The sequence below is a fragment of the Furipterus horrens genome, unplaced genomic scaffold, assembly GCF_987537825.1.
Source record: "Furipterus horrens unplaced genomic scaffold, mFurHor1.1.pri manual_scaffold_3, whole genome shotgun sequence".
Lineage (NCBI taxonomy): Eukaryota > Metazoa > Chordata > Mammalia > Chiroptera > Furipteridae > Furipterus > Furipterus horrens.
The window spans coordinates 181160471-181187555 of NW_028327173.1; the positions used below are offsets into that span (position 1 = coordinate 181160471).

Sequence of the window (27085 nt, forward strand, 5' to 3'; positions counted from 1 at the left end):
ATATTTCGAGATTCAAAATTCCGAAGAGTTATAGTACCCACCTCTGTCATGTAATTCAAAATAATAGAAAAAATTCTAAATAGAAACGTAAGCATAAGCAAGATAAACAGTTATGATTTCCTTTAAGAGTTTTTTGAAAAGTTTTTGAAATGTCAAAAAACAAGTTCTTTGAATAATTATTTTCCTCCTCTTTCCCTCCACCTTCTGCCCTGCTTTGCTGGCGCGCTGCGTGGTGTGGTGGTGTTCCTAACCCACCTGTTTACTATCACAATTCTTCCTTTTTGGAGTGTGGCACTTCTCCAAAATCAGGCTTGGCTCACAGGCATGTCAGATCACATGGAAAACTCAGTAAATTAAGATTCCAGGGGACCTAAGGCCCCTCCCAGATCTAACTCATCAAAACATCTGGGGCTGGAATCTGTTTCTTAATGAACTCCCCAGGAGATAATTGTACAAACTAAAACAAAGCTTAAGAAGCACACAAATATTCTAATACAAAATTCTATGGCTCTCTTAATCATTGGATTGGGGTGCTTTTTAAAAATAAAACACAGAGGGTCCTTCACAGGTTCTGATGATTCATGTAGCCTGGGAGAGACCTCTGGAATGTCTAGATGCAAAGGCTCCATTGTGATTCTATTGAGAATTATACGCTAAACCAGTGCAATTCAACAGAAATCCTCTACTATCACGACATCTGTATTTCATTTTTTTTCTAGTAGCCACATTGAAAATTAAAGTGAAACATGTGAAATTCATTGAAAAAATATAGTTTTTTTTTTCCCCCAGGGGAGAGTGCGAACGCAGTCCCCACTACCACAAGTTATGCAGTCGAGTTTCCCACATCTGGGGAAATCGCAGGGGCCAGCACACCTGGAGTGCAATGGACGAGCCTCGCCCTGGGAAAACCACCTTCGTGATCATGGTATCGCCCCTGCCAGGTAAGTGTGAAAAATGTTTTGCGTTAACTCAGTATATCCTAAATAATGTTATTTCAATATGTAAGCAATATAAAAATTATTGAGATAGTTTACATCCTTTTTTCTCCACATTAGATCTTTGAAATTTGGTTGTAGTTTACACTTGTCCCACATCTCCGTTGGGACTTGCTGCCCTTCACGTGCTCAATAGCCACATGTGGCAAATGGCTACTGTATTGCTTAGTGAAGCTCTAGACAGCTTCTCCCTTAATCTGAAAATACTGGAACTGGGAAGTTTCAAACAGATTATTTTGCCTGTGATCTTAGAGTAACCTTTGATTCCTGAATATCCTTCTGACGAAATTCTCCCTTTACGATTTTTTAAAAAATCACTTCTCTCCTCTTCCCTTTCCTAATTGTTCCTATCTTAGTTTGGCCATTTCCCAGCCTGTGACTCCTTCCTAGGCTATTAGGAAATTTCTTCCTATTTGTACTTTCTCTTTTCTCCAAACTAACTTGCCTGATAAATGTTCCATTGTTCTTATAATTCTATCATTGCACACTCTTCTGGATCATACGCTTCGAGGATATAACCACAGGGTTAAAAGTTGGAAGTTAGTTTGTTTAGCATTCATTAATAATAATATAATGTATTCTACTTTTGCATAGTAGATTCCCATGTTGCATGTGCTCTGAATGTCCAACCACTCTACAAGGCAGGCACAATTATGCTCCTCTCACAGATGATAGAACTAGGCTCATGGTGATAATAACATAACAAAAGCCATAAGGGGCAAGTCTGATCTCAAATCGAGGTCTTTGACTCCACATTCCAAGCTCCTCTGCATCTCTCTCTTGGGTCAGCCAATCCTGCATTCCATAGCATAGAGCAGAAAACTTCCAATTGCTCACTTTTAACAGGTCTAATGTTAGCTGACACATCTCTAATAATGGAAGAACACTGCATTAGGAGCAGTCCATCTTACTCTTGGCAGCTGGTTTTTAGATAGTTCTGTGTCATTAAAGTTCACACTTTGTAGACTGATTCTCACTGTTCTCCATAATCTGGCATTAACCTTCATTTCAACTGTATCTTCCACTCCTTCTCCAACCGCATGGCAGATTTTACACTCTGGTCCACATTCTGCCACTTCCCTGACCATCCCATTCACTCTGACTGGCTTCTTGCTCTCTTCTCTCAGCACAGAACACTAGCCGTCATCCAAAGGCCAGCTGTGAGCCTCATCTGCTTACAGGGGAGCCCTCCCTTCTCAGAATCTGGTACTATGCTGGCTCCTCCCTGTCATTAATTACATAAAAATTGCTCTTGGGTTTATTTTGTTTTATTCATGCCCAAGAATTAGAGGATTTAATTCTTCCAAGTGTTGATGATAAAAATTCACATCCTCTACCTAGAGGGACCTTGGATACAATTTTGACAAGTTAACAATGTTTCGTTACCATTAGGTAGTCTCATTGATGTGTCTAATTAATTTGTTCCCTAAAGGAGGCCACCCCAAACTGTACTTGAATCATTGCTTTGCAGGTGAGGGGGTGGCTTTTATGAGCCTGAATGGAATTGTGAGGTTGAATGTGTTCAAGTACACTGCGGCCTGAGATGGGTTTTAGTGTTGAATTCTTGCACAGATCACTAAGTCACTGTGTACCACAGGAAGTGTGTTACGTGAGGGATCTTGCTGGATGGCTGTTATGAGTGACAAAACTAGGTTTGATGACATCCATGATTAATAAGTGAGCTCCAGGAATAGTTCCCTCTGTCTGAGGTAAGGCTGAGCACAGCAATTAGAAATAGTGTTTTCTCTAGCTCTTCAGGGAAAGTGCAGAAACAATAAGGCTTGTTTTACCTGAGCAGACAATTGGTTCACTCCACACAGAGTGCCTCTGGAAACAGTCAAGTGTTTTTTCAGAGCAAAGCGGGAATTTCTAAACCAGGAGTTTCTAAGAATAAGAAAACATTGAGAAGCCTCTTTCATTAGTCCTCTCTTTTCTCTTCCCCTCCCTGTAACCTAATCATACTAAAATAGTAAACTTTTACTATGCTCTGACTACGAGTAGGCATTATGGGATATACAGAACAAGAATGTCCTGTACTCCCTGTCAGGGCAGCCTTGCTCTGAGAAATCACCCGGAGACCACTGTGGGTCAGGCAGTGGGTTTATTGAGGGAAAAGGGGAGGAAGGGGAGGAAGGGGAGGAAGGGGAGAGGCAGCTCCTGGACCAACTCAAGGGCCTGTAGGAGCAAGAGGAATGGAGAGTAAGGGAAAGGGGAATGGGAAATGGGGACTCCTGGTCCTCCTCATGGGCCTGTGGGAGTCCCACCTGCACTTCTGCAGGCACATTTTTTATACTTGTCCACTACCCATTTTGGTAAGGGTGAGTTCGCTTATCAACATATTCAGTAGGTCATTTACATTTCATTGCTCCCCCCCCACAACACCAGTTAGTTAACATATAGAGCTAGGTCCGTTACCATTTCCCCTGGGATTGGTTTCAGTCCATCAGCATATCCTTTGGGAAAGGTTAAGTCCAGGGCCGGGTTGATTAACATATACCAAAAGTCCAGGTGTGCATTCTAGCTGCCTCCATGTTCTGACACTCCCCATGAGGCTTATGGAATAATTGTACGCAGAGACAGAGCCTTCCAATGTCATTGGAGGAGATGGCATGAGGAGGGAAGGGGGGTCAGTGGTGTTAAGGGGGCATTGGAGGTGGTCAGGAGTTTGCAGGTCAGGAAACTGAATCCAAGAAAGAAGGCTTCATGGAGGACTCATCTCTTTTCCAAGTAATTTTATTTGAATTTCAAAGAAGGACCTTGACAGTAGAGTGAGAGATGGTGACAAAGTGGTGAATGTGCTGACTCTGGAGACAATGGAAGAAAAAGTAGGAACACTCAAGCTTGAAGGCCCTTTACCTGGCCTGCCCGCCTTATCAGCAAGAACAAAGGGGGGCTTTGCACTTTGTCACAAATGCTGGAGCTCATTTTCTCAAGTGAAGAAGCTACCTCTGCCCTCTCTGAAAGTCTTATTTCAGCTAGTTATTACATTTCCCTATTTAATCAGGTACCAAAAATTGGCAATCCGATTACAACAATGAACAATGCACCCACCAGCATTCTGCAATTGTTCTTCTCATTGGCATCCCCGATCCTTCCACTGCCCAGTTCTTATGGGAAGAACTGAATGATGGCATCCATGTGGATGATGGGGCTGAAGAACCCTGAATTGTGGGTAAAGGCAAGGTGATCTTGGGGTTTTAGCATCTACAAATTTCCTGCCCCACAAACTCACTAACTTCAATGTTTCTCAGGTTTTCAGGAGGCAGCCATTTTGCCTCTAAATTGGATCCCTGGTGACTCTGAATAAACACCATGACCTAGATATTATTCTTCTTTATTACCTATCCTGAAAACCCTAAACCAGAGGTCATTTCCTCTACCAAACCCTATCAGATGCTCCTCTGAAAGAAAACAGCTACCTTTCTGAACACCATTCTATTTTACGGAGAATCACAGTTGAAGGCAAGACCTTTCAGATTCTGGTTAACCCTGAAAGGGAGGTTCTTGCCTGATTTCTTTTTTGGTTCCATGTAACGCCCAGTACAATTTCTTTTTATACAGGGAAAACTACAATGAAGTTGAAAGAGCTGTGGACAAATGATCAGGATATGAGTCCTAATGCTGACATTGGCACTACAAAGCATTCTCAGCTCTGGTAAGTTAATACTGGCTCTCCATCAGTGCTTTGGATCTGTGCATATTTACCAACTAATAAGATGAGCTGCTACTGGCCATTTCTGCTGAGAAATTTTGTAATGCTGTATAGGTACGTTCACACCTTTTCAGATATAATTTTAGATGTTGTTAACATGGAAAAATAAATAGGATTGTGAGAGACAGTTAAGTGTAGAGTTTAAGACTGTGGGCTCTGGAATCAGACTGCCTGGGTTCAGAGCCTGGTATTACCACTGAACTGGTATGGAATTTCTCTATTTCGTAGTCAATTTTCCTCATCTAGAAAATAAGTGTAATATGCTACTTATCTCACAAAATTATTGCAAGAATTAAGTAAGTTAATTTGAGCAAAGTGTTTCAAATGATGTCTGGCACATGGTGTGTCCAATTAATGTCAACTATTAAAATTGTGATGATGATGGCTTCTCCCAGAGTCTGAATTATTAGTCTGTGCAAAGCAAAGACCTAACAGAAGTCACTCCTTCAAGATGTGGCATGACATTTCGTTTCCCACACGCACATTTGAGTCCCCTATCTTGGTGGTATGTCCATTGTGTGCTTGTGAATGTTTTCCAGGGGTTTGTGTGTCTTTCCTCTTTCAATAATAAGGTAGATGCTTCAAACTCCCAAGACAAATAGCAGCTCTTGTGAGGAGCCTCCCATCCTTTGTTGGGCACTGGCTCATTTTAAGTCTCCAAACAGAAAACCTTGTGTGCTGAATATTCCGTTTGCCCCTTCTTGATTTCCCTTCTTTTATTTCCGTCAAAATTTTTGTACCAGGAAATGGACCTCCAAGGATCTCCTGGCTCCCATGTCTCTTCTCTTCTGGCTAGGTTCAGCTAAAAGTAGGCAGCTCATCAGGCAGTAGGACGTGAGAGAGGTCACAAGATTCCCAACCCCGTTCCCCTCCCTCTAGGCTGGACTGTGGTCTGGCAGGGGCTGCTTTCCTCCACTACATGCCACAGTTCCTCTCAACTGACTCTTCTCCTACAGCTTCTTGCTGCGTTCCAGTGGCCCCTTCAGATCCAGAGGACTCCACACTCTTGCTAGTTCTAGATACTGTCTTCTCTTTGTTTCCTTCACTCTCCCTACATCTTAGTATTATAGTCCTTTTACTGAACGCTCTTTCACTCCCTCTGTTGAGCTCACTGATTGCTAGCTGGTACACATTGATAAGGTTTATGCTTCCCCACCAACTTACTGGTGAGAAGGAGCTGGAACATTTAAATCAGATCCTGCAGTCCCGAGGTTCAGATTAAATTTTCCCAAAGTCCAGCTCCACGTGATATGGAGAGCACTGCCTGAAAAGCAGAACACAAATTCACTAGTTGCGTAAATATTCTCCCCAGTGTAAAAACCCCCAAAGTAAAAGAGGAACTAAATGAATTAGGTGAAATACAAGTTTAATTATGACTCTTACAACACTCTGGGTTATAAAGGAACTCAGCATTAACTTTTAATTGTTGTATTACATGTTGGCAATGCATAGAGTCAGTGTGCTTGGATGAGAGGGTTAGAAATAAAATGTCCACTTTGAGCTAGTGGTGGGTGCTCATCCTCGTGGTGAAATCCCGGAACTCATGGCCAGGGGAAATGTTGGAGAGAGAGGTATGGTGATGGTCTACCCCTGGGAGGACAATGTTCTAACTACTACTCTTGACCTGGCTGCTTTTAACAGGCTCTTTGGAGAAACCTCCTCTTGGTGATTGAGAAAGTCTGAAAGGCTTGAGGGCTCTAACTTATAACATTTAGCAGAAGGCAGTGTGTAACATGGGTACCGGCAGAAAAGAGGGCAATTGTTTGAAAGAACTTCACTCTGGCTAGCAATTGAAAGATAAAGAAACATAAATTTGTCAGTAAGATGCTTTTTTGGGAACCACTTTCCTTGATGGATTAGTTTATGTGAAAAGCTCCAGTGAAGAATAGCACAGAAACTTCTGCCTCTGTTCAATGATTTTACTGTCAGAGTTTTATTAACTGGTTCAAAAATGATCTGGCTCGAGTAAGATGTATTTGTGAGGTTGAAGTTACATGTGGTTTATTCAAGTTCTGCCATCTTCCTACTTGGGTTCTGAATTTCAAACCCTGAGATTAAATCTCTCTTCCTCTGTCTATAGATCTCCCTGAACTCCACTTCTAGAATTAGCAGCAAGGTTTCTATGGCAACTAATGCATTTGGAAAAGGGGGGAGAAAGAAAAGGGGACTAAATAAAAAATGACAGACCTACACCCAAGAAAATAAAATTAATTATGAACTTAAACATTGGACCAAAAAGTAAGTGTCTGAAGAGAAGAGTATTAAGCATATAAGATGTATTGTTTAAGATTTCTGCATCTGCCACTGATCTGTTACTTTGGTTTACTCACCTATTTCAAAATCATGCTAGTCTTCTCCCCCTTATCTCCCTTCTTTCAACTTCAAAAGATAATATCATCTGGGCCAGGACCATGCATAATCCAGGAAAGAGCTTACTTCTACAGAGTGCATTGTGTAAGATCTTCCCGAAGTCATGGGAACTTCTGCTGTGTATAACCCATATCTGGTTCCTTATGACTTACTTTATTTTGTCTTATTCAGGAATAACGAAAGTAGGGTTTATTCTGTTCAGAGCAAGGTGTGTGTATCTCCTACTGAGAACTTTCCCAGCTTTTTTTTTTTTTTTAGTCTTATCCCAAACACAGTGAACACTAGACAATCAGAAATGATCACTGCTAATCAGGGCATTCTGACCTCCTGAAGGAAAATAGATCCTATTGATACATCCAAAGAAACCTGTGATACAGTCAAGTCTTAAAACAGTCTTGAGAATCAGCCAACAAAGTACAGCGAGCTGACTCAATGATTTTGCACTTAACTGTGTGTCAACCTGCCTTTCCTACTATGTCAACTCTATTAATCAGAGATTTAACAGCTCCCTTTGTCTTCCAAGGTGCATTTCATCTGCCAGCTCAGCCTGTACATCTTCCTCAGTCTTTCTAGCAGAAAATTCCCAAACTTTTAGTAATCAGAGCAGGTAAAATCTCCAAAACAATTTGGGGACTGGCATAGGGTGCTAGCTTTTTAGTTTGCAAAATAAGGACATCAAAAGGAAAATCAACCATTTACTAATACTATACTTTATAAAAACCCCTTTAATATCACAGAAGTCAGAGGGAGTAGGGTTAGGATAAATCTTCCAAGGAGGCCACCTCACACAACACATGCACTTGTGCACATACATGCACACATATGATTTTTTTTTCATTTGGCTGTAGGCCTGGGACATTTGTCATGAATCAACAGTAGACCAAATTATTCTGCTTGGAATAATTTATCATGCCTTCTTTATCACGGTCCTGCCTAATTTAGTTCACTTTGTTCCAATCGGTTTTGAAAATACTTCATTTGGAAGAAAATCCAAAATAAGAACTCAATCTTATTTATAACTATGGTCCCTAGTTCATTGCACAGTACGTGCCTGGCACATAGTAGGTACTCAAAAAATTCTTGTTGAAAATACAAATGGATGAAGGGCAAAGCCTCTTTTATTCTTCCTAACACTCTGACTGTTTGGCCTGTTTGTAACTTAGTGCTTTGGTTTATCTGTGGTTATCCTCTGGGACCATTTCAACATGGGCAAACAAAGCAAATTAAGGAGAAGTAAATTTCTCCCTGAGTTAGAACTGAGGTGTATCTTGTGTGAGTGGGTGTCTTAGTCTGTTTGGGCTGCTATAACAAGATACCACAGACTGAGTATCTTATAAAAAACATAATTTGGTTTCTCACAGTTCTGGAGGCTGGATGTCTGAGATCAGGGTGCCAGCATGGTTGGGTGAAGGTCGTCTCCTGGGTCATAGACTTCTCATTGTATCCTCAGGAGATGGAAGGGACTAGGGGTTACTTTGGAGCCACTTTCAAAAGGAACAAACCCTAGTTATGAGGACTCCACCCTCATGACCTAACACCTCCCAAACACCATCACATTGAGCATGAAGATTCCAACGTGTGAACTTGGGAGGGGCACATACAACAAGAATACATTTATTTTTTGGTAGCTTCAAGACTTGCTCTAGGCAATATCCACACTTCACCACCACCTTTGCGGGCACACCCAGAATTGGGCTCCAAATCTGGCAGCTTAGCTGGGTTTTGCTTATTTATATTATGTCCCAGATGACTTGAGTTTCAAAGTGAAAATCCATTAGAGTAATAAATAGATATGAGAAAATTGCATGATATGGATAAAATTGCTAAGCTATCTTCTAGTCCACTGTACGTTTCACAGAGGAGAAAATTATCAATCATAGCTTAATGTTGCTCTTATTTGAATGTTTAATTCATCAACTTTTCCAAATGATTAAGCATTTAGCTTTTCAGATCTTTTCCCTTGGTTTTATAATAATGATATTAAATTGCATGAAAATGTTTTAGCCCATTTTTCATCCTATTCACATAAATTTTGTTATTTTTATTTCAAGATTACTTAACATATGTAGTGGGTGGTGATACCTTAGGGAAGAAGTGAAAATCATAAAATTTTGGACGTAGAAGAGACCAGAGTCATTGAGTTCAGTGGTTCCCAAGCCACCTGAATATGGACAAAAGCCCTCCCTGATGATTACAACAGAGAAGCCTTATTAGGTTATTGCTGATTTGGACCAAGGTGCCATTGTGAAGATAAGCAAAGAGGTTCAATTTTCTCGTTAGGTGCCCCTGTCACCTTTTTGACAACTTTATAGAGGTAGTTGTGGTTGTGAGGACTAGAATGAGGGTAAGACCAAACATTATGAGTGAGTAGTTTATTTCCCTGTATTCTACATCCTATCAAGAGTGATGTACTGTACGTCCACTCCTGGCCTCTCTCCCCGTCCTCCTCACATACCTCTATTACTGCATTGATAAGTTGAGAAGAGGAGCTATGTATGTTTGCAGTACCATCTCTCCCTCCCTTGTTCTCTAACAGGGATCTGCCTGCCTGAACTGAGCAAGCAATCCGATACTGCTCTCTTCTATGAATTTATTGGGGGGGCCCAGAACACACATACGGGCCTGCAGTTTCACTACTGCATATGCCTAGCTGTCTAATTTTGGGGTACAGTGGCAGCAGCTTAAAATTGCCATACCTAAGCCATGTTCTTTAATAGCTTTATGAAAAGTAAAGCTGACACTTCGATTTTCCTCTTCTCAGTCGCTCTAGATTTTAAACTCAGGAAAGGCAAAGGAATACTAATGCTTGGATCTTCACAAAGCCTAATGTGAACCCACTGTATTATGGAAGAGCTGTAGTTCTTAGCATGCTTGCTGTAAGAAAACACCCCAGATATCCTGCCCCAAATGCCAGCATTAGAAGATTGGACAGTTGTGACCATTTTTTCCCCATTCCTTTGCTGCTGGTCAGTTTCCTGAGCCACCAACATGCCGAGAAGAGATTCCTGCTTTGAAAGCTGTGGACTCATGTAAAGTTGTACTGCCAGAGAATGCCATAGTGTGCAGTCGACAGTGTGGAGTGGGTGCTGGGGAACACGCTCCCCTTGTCTTGGATTTGCTGCTATCTCTAGCTGAGGGCTCCTGTGAAGGTTCATTGCTTTAATTGTAACCCTCGCCCACTGAACCTTCTAGAGAAGGTTTTACACACGCACACACACACACACACAAACACACACACCCCTACGCACTTTCACTGACACATACTCACATACTTACACAGTTTGCAAAGATACTGAACGCGAGCCTACTTGATATACTACTCAATTATTAATACCACAAAATCCTCCATTCCCTTCTGCCTAGAAATTTAATCAGAAAACCAGGAAGTAGATTTGTTTTGGATTAAAAATTTCCACAATCAAGTGAATCAGAATTGGAAAAAAAGAGACTAGAATGTCATGTCTGAAAATTCCGGAATAAGGTTGTTTTAGAGCTATTTCTCAAGTTAGGAGTCATCCCCGGTCATCTTTTAAAAATTCCATGACTCTGAGGAAACACTTAGATATTTAAAATACCTTCAATATTTTATGTGAGTAAAGAGGCAATATATGGATACGGGAAAAAGAAATCAGAACATGCACCAGCTTAAAGCAAATAAAGATAAGCAGTCATCCCACCACACAGAGGTAATCCCTGACATCTTGATGTAGTTTTCTAGACTTCCTTGCTCTGCACATACTCATTTTGAAGGGCTCATTCCATAGATTGTTTTGTAACCCCCCCTTTTTTTTGTGACCTAATTTTAATGCTTATCCTGATAGACAACCTCAAGCACATTTCTGTGTATCAAGATATAACTGGAAATAGGCAGCTACAGAATTAATGTTTCCCGAGAAGAGGCTTAGCCTCCGGCATTTGATGAAGCCCACTCACAGTGTGCATGGTGACGGGGGCTGAGTCTCAGGATGAGAATCATCCAAGCAAATACCAGTTTGGACAAGATAGATAAACGGATTGTTGTCAAAGGGACTGCCTTCTCTGAGATAATGAGATAATTAAATCTTTCCAGAGGTTAATCTGACCAACCAGCATAATACCTTGAGAAGGAAATCCTTTCTTTCATTGCCACTGAACAGCTGTCAAACACAAGCGATAAGAAGGTGGAGAAGAAGGTGGAGAAAATGAGTGATAATTGGAGTTGGAGGATTTGTGTTGTAAGTTTCAGTGACAGTATTGGCATTGTGCTGGAACTACCTTCTCAGTAATACGATCTTCCTGCCCACACACACCAATCAATGTGTTTCCTGCAGGCCCCATCCCAGGCATGGCCGTGCCACAAGGCTCAAAGCCCACAGCCCTCGGGGCTGCTTCAGAACCTCCTATATTGTACTCTAGTGTAAGAAGTACAGTAGTCCCTCACTTAGCATGGGTATTAAGTTCCAGACCCCCCTACAAAGTAGGAACCTTAAGTTTATTCTACACTCTTTTTTTTTCTCAAGGCATACATATTAATTTTATTATCTTACAATTTTATTTCTATTCATTATCTCATTAATCGATCAAGAAGTGATTAAATGGTGTTCCAAGATCCTAGGTGTTGGAAACTGTTTTTCTCTCTGTTTCACACATCCTTCTCATCCTTTCAATGCAGGAAATTTTCCGTTTATCCATCAAGATTTAGGTGAACTGTGTTACTTTCAACATAGCATTCACAGACTCCCTGAGATGAAGTTAACTGCTACCTTCTTAGTTGTCCCTTGTGTCTTTTGTTTATTGAAAGATCTGAGGGTAGGAGGTAGAACCTGCAAAAATTCTCCCCGCATACTCTGGTTTTACAAAAGTGATTTTGTTGTTATTTCTTCTCTTGCTTTGACACACACCTTATACACCTCTATGGAGATGCAATGAATTATCTGGTTTCTAAGTGACGTTCATTAATACAATATATTCCAGTTTCACCAAGTTAGACATAATGAAGTTATTTTGCACTTCAGTTAAATAAGTATGAACAATTAGTTATAATGTAATTTTTTTTTCAAAATTACTAATCAGCAGATTCCTCTGAAACTATGATAGGTAGTTGGGCTGGAGATGAAAAGACATCTGTTGACTTTGGAGTTTCTTTTCCAGATATACCAAAGAAAAACTCAGTATAATTTCTGAGAAAGGGTAGCTTCATATAGAAAATGACATTCATGTCCACGTTACAAAAAACAAACAAAACTACAATATCTCATGCATTTTTTAAGCGTTAAACTACATTAGAATGAACTGAATAGCTTTCATCAAAAATGGGAGCATGGCTATTAAAAAAATGATTTTTTATGTTTTCTGAAGTAACATTATATACTATAGATTAATTAACATTTAAAATTTCTGTAATAACACTGTGTAAATATAAAACTACCAGCTCTGAGAGGGAATGTGTGTGGAATTGTTTTCTCTAGTGTATAATAGTATTAAACTGATTAAAAATATTCCAGAATTAATATTCCCTTTTATCACTTTTTAAAAACACAATAAATCACTTGTGTCTGTGCCTTTGGAAAAAATAAAATTTCTGAGTCACTATCAACTGGCTACTGAGAAGTTTCTAAGGGGTACGGACAAGAAAAAGAAAAGTGATTTCTTCAGCTGCACCTGAATTGGAATATCATTGATTGTTAACTCTAAAAACTTTGAGGAAGAAATGAAAAAGATATATCAGTATTATGAACCAAGACACCAAAACATTAAAAAAACTTTAAAATAATAGCTTTTTACTAATTACAGCCCAGGAAAGTACAAATCTCATCTTAAGGGGGGAAAAAAAAACCAAACAAAAACAAGAAAACCTCTCTTGTAGGCATGTCAGAGCCCATAAAGGGTCATATTATATTTACAATAGAAATAGAGGGACTATGTTCTCAGTATCCCGAAGTGACATGTATATTGGATGTGAAGCTTAAGTATAGGACAATAATTGCTGGCAAGGGTGCTAAGAACAGAATGAATCTCAGTTGGTGAAGTTCAGCTCAGAAAGATACCTAAGTTATTAGGTGCTCCCACAGCACAATTCCAATACAGGTTATATTATTTCCAACCAGAAATATTTTCCTAATGTTTTATCTCTATCCTGTCTATTCACCTGTATGTATATTAGAAACTGTGAGAGAACATACCTGTGAAGATTTTCACTAGATATAAAAGGAACAGGAAAAAATGAACACCATTTGCCAAATATCAATATTTTTTTCTTCTTTTACCATTTTACAATTGGAGCAACCATCAAATCTCAGATATTAGAGTCAGATTCAAGTTAATATTGAGTTCTGAAGAATTATTGGTGCTGAAAAGATGTAGTTCCATTTTCCCGTGGCCCACAGGGAAATTTCATTTATGGAGGCTTCTTAACCTTGAAACTATGTCACTTTCTGAACCTCTAATCCATGTAGTGCTTTGGGGTCCAAGAGGGCAGCTTTGCCATGTTCACAAGGTACTTCCAAGGCCATGTTGGTCACTGTCATTCTTGCCTGTCTCGATGAGTATTTCTTCTTTGTATTTTTGTTTGCTGGACTTCCATGTAGTTTGATTTTCTGGAACTTCTGGTTGTTTCTAGTTTTGAGGTAGTTGTATTTCTTCTCAGTTGTGGAGGAAGACGCAGGCTGTCTGTCTATGCCTCCATCTTGGCTGGAAGTCTATTCTACACTCTTAAACCTACATAACTTTAACAACATACGTATACAGTACCACAAAATCCAGTGATATAGCAAAAACTCCGCAATAAATAATTAAATGTAATATTTTTTAAGATCCCGCAATACAGTGAGGCCGCGATAAGTGAACCGCAATATAGAGAGTACCAGTTACACACAAGCCAAGGCAGAGGGGAATTTTCATGAAGAGACCTTGGCAGATTCTTTCCCCTTACTTACTGATTGGTGTAATAAAAGGAAGAATATGTCATTGTTTTCTGAAAATAATATCACTTTTATTTGTCCTGATTCTTCAGAAGTACATAGACAAAGCAGCTGGAGGCTTGACTGAAATTTATTTTTTATTTTCCCAAAGGTTGCCTTATATCTAGAAATAAATGGAAATGTTGCTTTTGATATTTTAATGATAAATATAACATATGTTCATGGTAAAAACTCAAACAGTGCAGGGAGGTATAAAATGAAAAGTAATCCTCCTTCCTCACTGATCACAAGCCAGTCTCCACAGGTGAGCACTTGTTTCTCAAGTATCTTTTAAAAAATCCTATTATGGAATTTTGTATCTTTTTTTTTTTTTTTTTTTTTGCCTTAATACCACTTTAGATGGTCTGCTTTAACTCAACCAGAATTTCTTTGTCAAACATTGCTTCATATTTTAAGTGTGCTTTGGGGGTGTAACTGGACACATTATTATCCCCTGCTCTCATCACTATCTTTTAAGATGTTTTGTTGACTCCCCTTTCTGATGATACCTTGGGCAAATCCTATAGTTTTGACTCTTTTATATAGTTGTAAGAACAGTCTCCTTTTGGCAACTTGTACTTGTTTTCAAGTATTTAAGAACCTACCAAGTCTAAATAAAACCTTGAGTCTCCCATCTAATGCCTGATTCTTTCCTCCCTTCCAATCCTGGGACAGTCTCACCTGAAACCTCTAGAAGGGAGATGGTGTGATCATAGTCTTCAACTTTCTTCCACTGCCCATTTTGGCACTTCTAAGGGGGAGGAGATTAGGTGAAAGAGGCAAAATCTTTTTTCTGATCTAGTTCTTGATGAAGGTTCTCTCTTGACTACTACCAGCTGGATGAAGCCTTCTGTCTGTGGCAGGTGTCCCAGTACTGATTCTTTGTGAGATGCACGCATGGGCCCCCACACCAGGGTTTAGGCGTGGGCGAGGCCCATTCTGGCTGAGGTTACTTGTGTCTGTCTCCCTTCCCTATCTCCATTCCTACCTCTGGTGTTACCTGCACAGTAATTCTCTTTTCCTATAGTTAACCTTCTATCAGTTGGGGTGGGTGATGAGTTGATGGTTTCTTCAGAATGTTATTAGTTCTGCAGAAATGTGTTTAGCAGCTCTTCTTTAGAATATACTAATTGACTATTACCTTCAATATTGGATCTCTAAAGAAATTGCCAGACAATAAGAAAAGTTCCATTTGTATATCAAGTTTAATATGTACCTTTGAGTAAGATAAACCAGAGATTTTTTCCAAAACTAAAACTTTGTTTTTATTTTTAATAGTTTATTTTTATTGTATTTTTCCATTACCATTTCTTTTATTGATTGATTGATCATTGTTCTATTAAAGTTGTCTCAATTTTCCCCTGTTCCCACAGTCAACCCCCACCTTATTGTCCTTGTCCATAGGTCATTTATACATGTTTCTTGACTAGACCCTTCCCCTTCTTTTCCTCCTTCTCCCCCTTCCCCCTCCCTCTGGTCACTGTCAGTCTGTTCCTTATTTCCTTGCTTCTTGCTCTTTTTGGCTTGTTTGCTTTGTTCCTTAGGTTTCTCTTACAGGTGAGATCATATGCTATTTGTCTTTTGCCACCTGGCTTATTTCACTTAGCATAATACTTTCCAGTTTCACCCATGCCGTTGTGGAAGGTAGGAGTTCCTTCTTTCTTTCCGATGCACAGTATTCCAATGTGTAAATGTACCAGTTTTTTGATCCACTCATTTACTGATGGGCACTTAGGCTGTTTCCAGCACTTGGCTATTGTAAATAACGTTGCTATGAACACAGGGATGCATAGGTCCTTTTGAACTGGTATTTCAAGATTCTTAGGGTGTAATTGCTGGATCATGAAGCAGTTCCATTTTTAGTTTTTTTGAGGAAATTCAATAGTGTTTCCCACAGTGGCTGCACCAGTCTGCATTCCCACCAACAGTGCACTAGGGTTCCATTTTCTCTGCATCCTTGCCAACACTTGCTGTTTGTTGATTTGTTAACCCCCTTATACCTTCTTCCACATCCGAGCCCTACCCTCTGCAATCACCACACTGTTGTCCATGAAACCCGAGTTCTTACTTGAGCTCTATTGTATACCTGTTTGGGCAAGTGACTTTATTTCTCTGAGCCTTTGTATTCTCATTTGTAAAATGGGAATAATGATAGTTATTCTGTAGGGCTATTGTGGGGATTACAACACAATGCCTGATACTTAATGGGAGTGTAACGCAATGTGGCTAACTGTGATTTTACTTATATAAAAGATGCACATGATGAAGAGGAACAGTGGAGCAAATAACTTTGAGGTCAGTTTTGAAAAAATGTTATCGAATTGATATATAAGAATATATATTTGGAGAAGTTAAAAAATAACAATTATGTCATATCCCAGACTAATTCAGCTCTGGGAGATTCTCCACAATTTCTTCTGTCAGTGGCTGATATTAAGAGAAAATGACAGAATTTTTCTTTTTGGGTAGCATACAGCATACCATGTAGCTTTCTTTTTTAACTGCTATTTTTACATAATGAACACTTTAAAAGTTGGAATGACCTTTCTTAAGCTGTGATAAAAATAGCTTCTCTCTGCATTTGTGTAAGGGAAATAATGGGACTGAGTGTGAGGAGTTACAGAAGACAACAGAGGGTTAGCAATAACTGATGGTGGATGGTCTTGTTTTCTTGGGCTCACACTGTGTTTTAGGACAGTGTTGGAAGCGCTAAGCCTGAGATGACTTTACCAGCAGTCCTAATCTCAAACTTTCATTTCCCTTCCAAGAGGTCTCACTGTTTGGAAAGGAAAGGAGCCATTTGCTTCCTCTGGATAAAGGGCAACTGAACAAACCATAGGCCGCATTACCTAACTCTTCAGCTTATCTTCAGGGAGAAGAAACGCACTTTGAGTGGACACAGGAAGTCCTCATCTGCTCTGAGTAGGAAAGATTATACTCTGCAAGTGGCAGTCATTACAATAAAGAACTCAAAGAGATTATTCTCAGTAAACCTTTTCTTGATCCCACCTTATCCCACTCGCCTCCTCCAGATGTACCTCTCCTGCAATAATTCATACCTCTCCCAAAGCACTTAATTATAGTCTGTCTAGAGTATTTGTCCTTTGTTAAGCCCTTCAAGGCAGGATAGTTGTCTTATTCACTTTCTTTTTTGTAACTTGTATATTCCAGGTCTCACCAGCATGACTACAAAATAAGGTCACAGAGTTTTGTTTTCCTGCAGAGTGAAACTTTGTGTTTCATTCCACCGTGTGTTTGAGAGCAAAACTGAAGAGCTCAGCAAGCTAAATTATTCTAGCAGATTCCTATTAGAAAGTGAAGGAATGTCTTTAGTAATAAAACTGAGGACATTATAGTTGAAGTGTATTCTTGAAACTGTAGAGCCTTTTTTGCTTTTGAAAGAAGTGACTGTGTTCAGAGGCAAGATTATACTGCAAGGGCCAGCGGGCTACTCTTCTTCCCAATTGGAATTGATGGGAGAGCCTTGCCAGTGTGTCCATAAAAATACATTTGAAGTCAGATGCCTCAGCATCCCTATCTTCATTCCTCAATGAATTAATTCAATACATAATTTGAGGGGATTCACAATGTGCAGTCTCTTAATCTATTCCCATCTCATCCCTCAGTAGACATAGTATTCTCTTGCTTGGGAATTCATCACAGCCAGTGATCTCTGATTGCACCAAAGGAGGTGTGGATTCTATTTTTCTTAACATTAACTCTCTACTACGAATAAGGCACCGTGGAGCAAACGTGGTAGATTCTGTGCCACATGCAGCTATTCATTCCCTCTAATATTTAGAGAACAATGCTAGACCCTGAGAAGGGTAAACAAACCTGAGCACGATGTGTCCAGAGTTTTGAGAGGGTGTGTGTGTGTGTGTGTGGTTTATTGTTTGTCTTCCACACCCCACTAAACTTTCAGCCCCTTGGCGACCAATGTATATCTTTTTAATATTGTATTTTTTAAGTTAAAAATTGACTTTTTGGAATGTACAGTTTTATGAATTTTAATACATGTATTGATTTATGTAATTCTCAGTACACTCATGATAAAGTTACATCATCTCCAAAGCTCTCACGTTTTGTCCTTTTGTAGTCAAACTTTCTTCCTACCCTTAGCCCCTGGAAACCACTGATCAGTTCTCGCTCTATAAAGTTTTAAAGAGTTTTTTCCCAGAGTGTTATATACACAGATTCATATAGTATGTGACCTTTTGAAACTGGCTTCTTTTACTTAGAATAATGTGTTTAAGACTCATCCATGTCGTTGCATATATCAATAGCTCATTCCTTTTTTTACTGAGTAGTATTGCATTGTATGGGCATAAGTGTGTTTCTTCATTCAACCATTAAAGGGCATTTGTTCATTTTTATTTTTTGGTAATTGAAAACAGAGTTGTTCAGGTTTTAGTGTGGTAATAAGCTTCAGTTTCTCTCTGATAAACACCTAGGAGTGAACTGCTGGGTCACATGGATGAAGGTTTAACTTTATAAGAAACTACTAATCTGTTTTCCAGAGCCCCTGTAACATTTTTCACTTCATCGGACAATGTTCGAGGGTTCCCGTTGCTCTGTATTCTTATCACCTGACGTTGTCAGTATTTTTCTTAGCATTTCTAATCAGTTTGTCATTGTATCTCATTATGGTTTTAATTTGATTTCCTAGAATGGCTAATGATATTGAACATCTCTTTATGGGCTTATTTACCTTCTGTATGTTATCTTTTGTGAAGTCATTATCCCAGTTTTAAATTGGGTTGTTTTCTTACCATTGAGCTTTGAGAGTTTTTATATATTAAGTTACAGATCCTTTGCTGAATATGTGATTTGCAAACATTTTCCAGCAATCTGTATATGTCTTTTCCTTAACTGTCATTTTAAGAACAAAAGTTTTAAATTTAGATGAAATATAATTTATCGATTTTTTTCCTTTCTGGATTGTGTTTTTGGTATCTTGCCCATAATCTCTTCTATTAAATATGATCATGAAGATTTACTGTATATATTCTGAAAGTTTTGCAGTTGTGTTTTTTTATTTACATTTCTGATCCATTTGATTTAATTTTTGTTTAAGGAGTAATATTTAGGTCAAAGTTTATTTTGTATTTTGCATGTGGGTTATAAACCAATTGTGTTAGAACAATTTGTTGAAAAGACTCTCCTTTCTCTATTGAATTTTTTGCACCTATTAAAAATCAATTGGCCATATTTCTGAGAATTTACCTCTGGACTCCATTTGACTGCATATGTGTCTAATTTCACCCATATCATACTGTCTTGATTACAGTAGCTTTATTGCATAATCTTAATAATAGGTAATGTGATTCCTCCAACTTTAGTCTTCTTTTTTTTCAAAATTGTTGCAGCTATTCTGGTTCCCTTTCCTTTCAATATAAATTTTAGGATCAAGTTGGTTAATTCTACCAACAATTCTGCTGGGGATTTTACTGGGATTTTAATAAACCTATAGATCAATATGAGGAGAGAAAATGGAGATCTTTCTCATGCTGAGTCTTTCACTTATGACAAAGCATGCTCCTCAATTTAGGTAGGTCTTTGAATAATCTCATTGATGTTTTTTAGTTTTTAACCCATAGATCCTGTCCATGTTTTGTTACATATATGCCAAAGTATAAAATATAAGTTGACTACATTTATGGGGACCTGTTTTTGGGCTCTCTATTTTGTTCCACGGGCCTGTCTTTTCCTTTGCCAACACACACTGTCTTGATCATTGTATATTTATAAAAAGTCCTGGATTCAGGTACCACCAGTTCTTTAATATTGTTTTGGCCATCTGGGTCTTTTACCTCTCCTTATAAAGTTTGGAATTCGTTTGCCAATATCCATAAAAATAACTTTCTGAGATTTTGATTGGGCTACTCACTTTTTAGAGTCTTCAAATAGCTAACTGATACATTTTATAAAGGTTTGTAACCCCATTTAGTGAAAGATACAGAATGAAATAAATATACTCTATCATACCTAGAATCACATTTCCAGACTCATTGTTCAGTCATACAAAAAAGATGGAAACAAAGAAATGTTTACCCACCTTCTATGTGAAGAAATAAAATATTATGAATATCGATGCCTGTCAAACTTAATTGTCATAATGTTTATGATGCAGCATTTATAAGTAAACATTTATGATGCAGATCTTTACTATCAAAACTGAATCACCATCCAAAGTATTTCTCCATTTTTTTTTCTTTTTTTGAAACATTTTTACTGAAGTATAGCATATACAATTAGTTTAGTCAGTTAAAGCGTGCAATGCAATGATTTTCAGTATATTTACAGATGTGAGTAACTATTGCTACAGTAAAATTTTTATCACCCTGAAAGAAACCCTGTACCCTTTAGCTATCTCTCTCTATACTCCTATTTTCCCCACTGCCTTAAGAAACCAGTGCAATTTACTTTCTGACTTTATGAATTGACCTGTTCTGGACTTTCACATGAATGATCTCATATAATATGTGGTCTTTTGTGACTGAATTTCACTTAGGGTAAGTTTTCATGGTTTATGCAAGTTGTGGCAGGTATCGGCACTTCGTGTCATTCTATGGCTGAAGGATATTCCGCTGTATGAACATGCCTAATTTTGTGTACCCATTCTTTAGTTGTTGGGCATGTAGGTCATTTGTGCTTTGGGGCTATTTTCATGAATAGTCTTGCTCTAAACTTTTGTGTACAAGTTTTTGTGTAGATGTATATTTTCATTTATTTGGGGTATATATAGGAGTGGAATTGCTAGGTCATATAGTCACTTTATGGTTAATTATTCTGAGGACTGCTAACCTGTTTCTCAAAGCAGCTGCTCTGTTTTATGTTCACACAGGACACTGTGCGAATCTAAGCAAAGAAGAATGCCCATGATCAAAACTATTTTTAACCCTCAACTTTGTCTTATTTTTACTTCAAAGGCAGTTAACATCATTTTTCTTTAATATATTCAAGGAGAAACTAGAAGCAGTCAGAAATATATTACTTCATCTATATTTCTATTATAATTACCTTTTCTCCACTAGACAATACACTCCTCCAGGGTATTCATGTTCACTCCACGAAATGACTTCCTCAAGCAGCTTCAATGCCCAAATACTTAATACTTATTGTCTTATATGAATATCAGGAGTGAAGATAAGAGTTTAGGCAAATTGTCTCAAATTGTCTTAGAAATTATGATTCTGAATATCTCATGAAGAACTAGATGTACTTAATAAAATAGATGTAAGCGCATTAAATATTTGTTGAATGAATGAAAAACAGTAAGCATAAATTATTTCATATGACATAGATGAATATAGAACAAGTCATATTTTCACATTTAAGTCTGATAGTCATTTTGTGGCCTCTCATCTTGTGAACTATCCTCAGATTATTATGTTTTGGAGTTGTCTGTAGCTGGATGGACAGGGAAAGGGTCTACTGAAATTTTTGGATTTTATTAGAAAATCTTTCTTTTGTTAACTATTAATAACTCTCTCACTATAATTGCCAGTTTGTTGGTAAATGAAACATTACGTAATTCTTCTTGAGGTGCTTCCTTTCTAGTGCATTTTCAATGAACTATTCATACTGATAACTATTAATAAATGATGTGAATAAATATATTAGTCTTTGCACCATGTTCACATAAGTGAACTGTGGTGAAATTTGTAGGGGTAAATAAAATATTAATTTATGTATAATTGACTAATTTACTTATTAAGAGGTTGCCAGTCAGGGAAAGACAAATACCATATTATTTCACTTATATTTGGAATCCAGTGAACAAAACAAACAAACAAAGTAGAAACAGACTCGTAGATACAGAGAATAGGATGACAGCTGTCAGGTGGAGGGTTGTGGAGCGAGGTGAAATAGGTGAAAGAATTAAGCAAAAACAAACAAAAAAACCCATAGACACAGATATCATTATAGTGATTGCCAAAGGTAAAGAGGGTGGGGGCAGGTAGAAGAGGGTAAAGGATAAATGGGAGATAAGTGATGATGGAAGGAGACTGGACTTTGGGTGTTGAACACAATACATGATACTGATGATGTATTATAGAATTGTACCTGAAACCTATGTAGTTAACCAGTGTAACCTCAATAAACTTAATAAAAATAAAAAAAGAGGTTACTACAATGACTTCAAATGATTCTTTAAAACTTTTAGGTAGTAAAATTCTGAATTTTTGTAGAACTCTTTTGGATATGCTCTAATTTTACAAGGGGATTCAACATATATAATTTATATAAATAGATGTTGGGTGAATAAGGGCAATTCTATAATTCCGAGCAATTGTACCATCTCGCCTTGCATTTATACTTGAAATTCAGTATAAAAAGTGTGAACTGGTTCAAAATTTGTGTCTTTCCATCTTCCAGTAAAGCATAAAGGATTGTAATAATTTTTAAAATGGAAAAAATGGATAACTTTTTTCATTTGGTTAACAATTCCAACTTTCTGGAAAAGTCAATTGACTTAAAATTTAAATTTAGTCTCTATGTTTTATGTAACATTTATGAGTGAGTCCTACTGTTAGAAAAATGTGTGCTCTCTTTCCTGCATCTGCTTTTGCATACCATGAAAGCAGCAACATAAAAACACAATTTTATCAATCCTTTAAAATTGGGCAGTGTAGACAAGGAAATATGTAGTCTGAAGATAATGATAATTATCCTGAGCTATGTGAGATGCTTTTAATGCTTTTCGCTTTTCAGTGCTTAGTGTTCTGCAGGGAATCTGATAGAAGAAGTAGGACTAACCAGCTGAAGGAGTGGTGATGAGGAGTAAATTAATTTCAGATTTGGTACCTTTTTTTTGGTGAGCACAAGAGCAGAAAGGAAACTCACTTTTCTTTTGTTAAATATCCCTTACTGCCTCTCCAACAAAATTTAATTGCTGTCCACTGAGTTCTCCCACGAAAGGACTAACAAAGCAGATTGGATCAATAAAAAGAGCATAATTTGCAGGCAGTCAAAATATACTTGAATTCCAGCTTGGCCATTAACCACTAGTGTGCCCTTTGTTTAGATCTTTAGCCATTTTGAACCTCAGTTTCCTCATATGTGAAATGAGAATAAACTCATCATCTTCTCCACTCTCAAATTTGCTCAGCTAGACCCTATCTGGGACATTGGCATTGCCGTTCACCTCATAGACCAGACTCCTCTACCTTTCTTATTTCTTACATCTGGTTGTCCACCAAGGGCTCTTGGCTCACACTGCTGATGCCTTCGCTCTCCTCCTTTCAGGTACCTGATGCTTGAACTTTTGCAATAGGATTCTCCTGCTCATGCTGCCTATGGCAGGTTAGATGCTGCCTCCTCAAGGAACACTTCTCTGATCTCCTCTTATAGTTCATCACCTTCCTCTGGCTGTGTCTGCAACTTACATGATCATCTTTTGTAGTATAATTTGTTCTCCTCAAAAAGGTCTGTGCCATCCTCACCTTTGTAACCTGGGTCTTAGCTCAGTACTTGGAACCCAGTAAAAGTCCACTAAATATTTGTTGAAGGAGTGAATGAATAAATGATACCCATTTTGCATGGTTGTTGTGAAGGCAATCTGTGGCAAAAGACAGCAATTAAATAAGTAGTATTTATTATTATAGGATTATTACTATTATTTTATCTAAAATAGTTTATAAATGTTCAGCATGTTTTCATGTGGCTCAGTGATGATTATTAAAGGTAATCTATTAATCCAGATATCAGTGCCACTGATTAACCAACTTTCTAAATTAGGATCCTCTAAATAGTTAATTGTTTTTGCATCATGGCAGATGCCAAGTTATTTTCAAGGGGTCATCCATATTTTGCTAGATTAAATACAAGTGATACAATGTACTTACAAGGCTAGTTTGGAAGTAGTCTTATTTGTATTTTCCTGGGGCTCTAAGGCTCCATAACTTTTACTCAGAACAAATTCAGCCCTTTACTAAAATTAAGAACAACTCCAAATCAAGGAAGAATGCATTCAAAGTGGTTATATGACAAAATCCTGCCATCGTGGTGGTAGTGGTGGTAATGGTAACAATCTTAGATAACTGGCAGCACCAGGCTTTTGCAGAAATATACTAGGATCAAAGAGACCTTGAGTGAGGAGGAATGAGAGCTGCAGATGTGTGCCATTGGAAACTCTGAACATAAGTCAGCTCTTTGAGCAATTGCAGACAGAAGCAAGTAGAATTCACTTAAAATTGTTTAAAAATCTTGATCTAAAGAACCCCAATTCAGATCAGAATGGAGAGACAGAAGTGGAAGCGATACAGAAGAGGGAGTAAAACCAGGTTGAAGAAAAAAGGAGGGTTCAGATGGGGTCTGGGTTGAGACAATTTGGAGTCATAGCTGATTGAGGGTTTTTCCAGTTCCCTGGTAAGAAAGAGCCCAGGCTAATTTTATAACCATCCTTATATTATTATGTGTGTGATAAGAATAAGCAAATTCATGGCTTAGAAAAATGCATGTGGTACAGTTCACAGGGTAGTATCAGTCATGTGCAGGACATTTTTGTTATTATAAAGTCTAGAGTATAGGTACCCATTCCAGGATCATTAACTTTAATGTATCAACTGACAAGTACAGTCAATATTCTGATGCTCTTAGAGGAAAGACTGAGCGAGTGTTCCTTACAGTCTGCTGCCTGCATAAGATATAATCCTTTCTTGAAGTGCCAGTGATATGATAACCAGCCAGAAGATTGAACCCCTTCTACACCTTTGATATGCACTTTGTACATGTAAACTGACAGGAGGGGTATAATAGTGATGTGAATTTAGAGATTTAAGTGATCTAAAATGTAGACTTCTAATTTCAGTTGTTTCTCTTCTCTGTATATTGCTAAGCAGTTAACATTCCCATATATCCTTATCCAAGTTAAAATGAAGAAGTCTGAACAGTTCACAAAAAAAGTGCTTGGTAGTCCAATTTGATAAGAAACACCTTGGTAAAAAGTGTTAGTGGCTATTAGAAATTTTTGTAAAATTCAGTTGCCTGCTTCCTTGGCTGGAGTGTCTGCTGTGCAGGATGTCATGCTTTTCTGATGAGGGTGAACCTTGCAGTCTGTCCTTTGTCATCACTCTAACTACAAAGGCTCTCTGGGACCAAGACAAAGATGAAGGACAGAGTCAAAGACTGGGAGGAAACAAGTGACTCCAGGATGTTCCGTGGAAGAAGTTTCTTTGAAAACAAATCCTCACTTGATCTTGTTTCCCTATAATTTATCACTCTCTTCTGAAAAAAAAAAAAAGAACAACAAAGTAATTTCTTAAACACAAAATCCTGGATGTTGGTTTATCACTATCTTACTGGAATAAGCTCTGGCCTTCGGCAATATTGAGAAGGTCAAGGAATAATTTTAAGCAAAATGTCAATTTTAAAGGTATTATCAGAAGCTGTAATTTTTAATTAATGTACAATATTATAATTGAACACTTAGTTAGATTACATATTCAATGGCCTTAATGCTTTGGACAGCTTTATGTACAAAGCTTATTCTTTTTCTAATTCTTGGTATAGTCATAATTATAATTATTGGATCAAAAGGTATAAAAATTTTAAGACTATTGAGTCATTCTGGGAAATGCTTTCTAAAAAGGTAGAATTCATTTTGCCAGCACTTGGACCAGCAGTCCATAAAATTGTCTTGTTTACCATACTTCCCTAGCATGAAATATTCTCTCTTTAAAATAATAAATTATTTGTACATTAGTTGAAGAGCAAGGATGTTTTAATTAAGATTATGGGTGTTTCATTCTTCTTTTGAGTTTGGTTTTTATTTTTTAAAATGTTTATATTTAAGGTGCATATCTGTCCAATCATAAAAAGAAAATACATTTAAACAAGAATTTCACCTGCAAACTTTAGAGCACACACACACAAAAGCTTAAAACCAATGCATAAATAAATCTAGTATAAGTGAGGTGGTTACATTAGGAAGAATGAGTTTGAAGAAGAAATGTGGGATGGATACCCTGATTACTTTTTAAGAAGGTGCTTCTACCAACTAAAAGAATGGAAAGGACATAAGCTTTCAATTATGTTATCAGAAAAAAATATATGTAGGTAAGAAATGTTTTTTCTAATGATAATTATTTAACATTGTAATGTAGATTTTCTTTAAATAGATTTCTCAGGCTTATTAGAATTTCCTCTTTTAAAAGACTTATGCCAGAAAAGGAATTAATCTCCTAGGGTGACCCATTCCTACACTTTATCAATGACCTGAAGGTTTTCCAACAAGAATGCATATCCAAATTAAATTTTCAAGATTTAATGAAGATGAGAGGCAGCTCTGTAGTGATTATCCTTCATGCTTTTTTTTTTTTTCAATGACAGTTTACGTTTAATATTATTTTGTATTAGTTTCAGGTGCATAGCATAGTGGTTAGATAATAATATACTTGACAAAGTGTTCCCCCTGATATTTCTAGTACGCATACACAATTGTTACAACATATTATTGACTATATTTCTTATGCTGTTCTTTACTTCCTAAATTTGTACTTTTAATCCCTTCACCTTTTTCAGGCCCCCTCTCCTCTGACAACTATCACTCAGTTAGTTGTCTATGAGTCTGTTTCAATTTTGTTTGTTCATTTATTTTTTCTTTAGATTCCACATATCAGTGAAATTAGATGGTATTTGTCTTTCTCTGTCTTATTTCAGTTAGCATAATATCCTCTAGGTTCATCTATGCTGTTGCAAATGATAAGATTTCATTCTTATCGCTTCTCGGCCTTTTGGCTAAGATCAAGTGAAGATTTCATTCTTTTTTTATGACTGTGTAATATTCCACTGTATATACATATGTACCACCACATTTTTATGCACTTGTCTATTGATGGGTACTTGTCTATTGGGTTGCTTCCATATCTTGGCTATTGTAAATAATGCTGCAATAAAAATAGGGTTCATATATTCTTTTAAATTAGTTTTTTTTGTTTTTTAAAAATATGTATACCCAGAAGTAGAGTAGCCCGGTCATAGGCAGTTACATTTCTAACTTTTCGAGGACCCTCCATACTGTTTTTTACAACAGCTGCACCAGTCTGCATTCCCACCAACAGTGC

General features: G+C 37.7%; 1 non-coding gene and 1 pseudogene across 1 annotated transcript; one reads left to right on the top strand and one right to left on the bottom strand.

Annotated features, from left to right (window-relative positions):
• Positions 1 to 786: 786 nt before the first annotated feature.
• On the bottom strand, positions 787 to 949 carry LOC150016886 (U1 spliceosomal RNA). The gene has a single exon (XR_016510250.1). It is a non-coding gene; the product is annotated as a U1 spliceosomal RNA (small nuclear RNA).
• A 25790-nt stretch (positions 950 to 26739) lies between these two features.
• On the top strand, positions 26740 to 26869 carry LOC150016887 (U2 spliceosomal RNA; annotated as a pseudogene).
• The last annotated feature ends 216 nt before the right edge of the window (positions 26870 to 27085 follow it).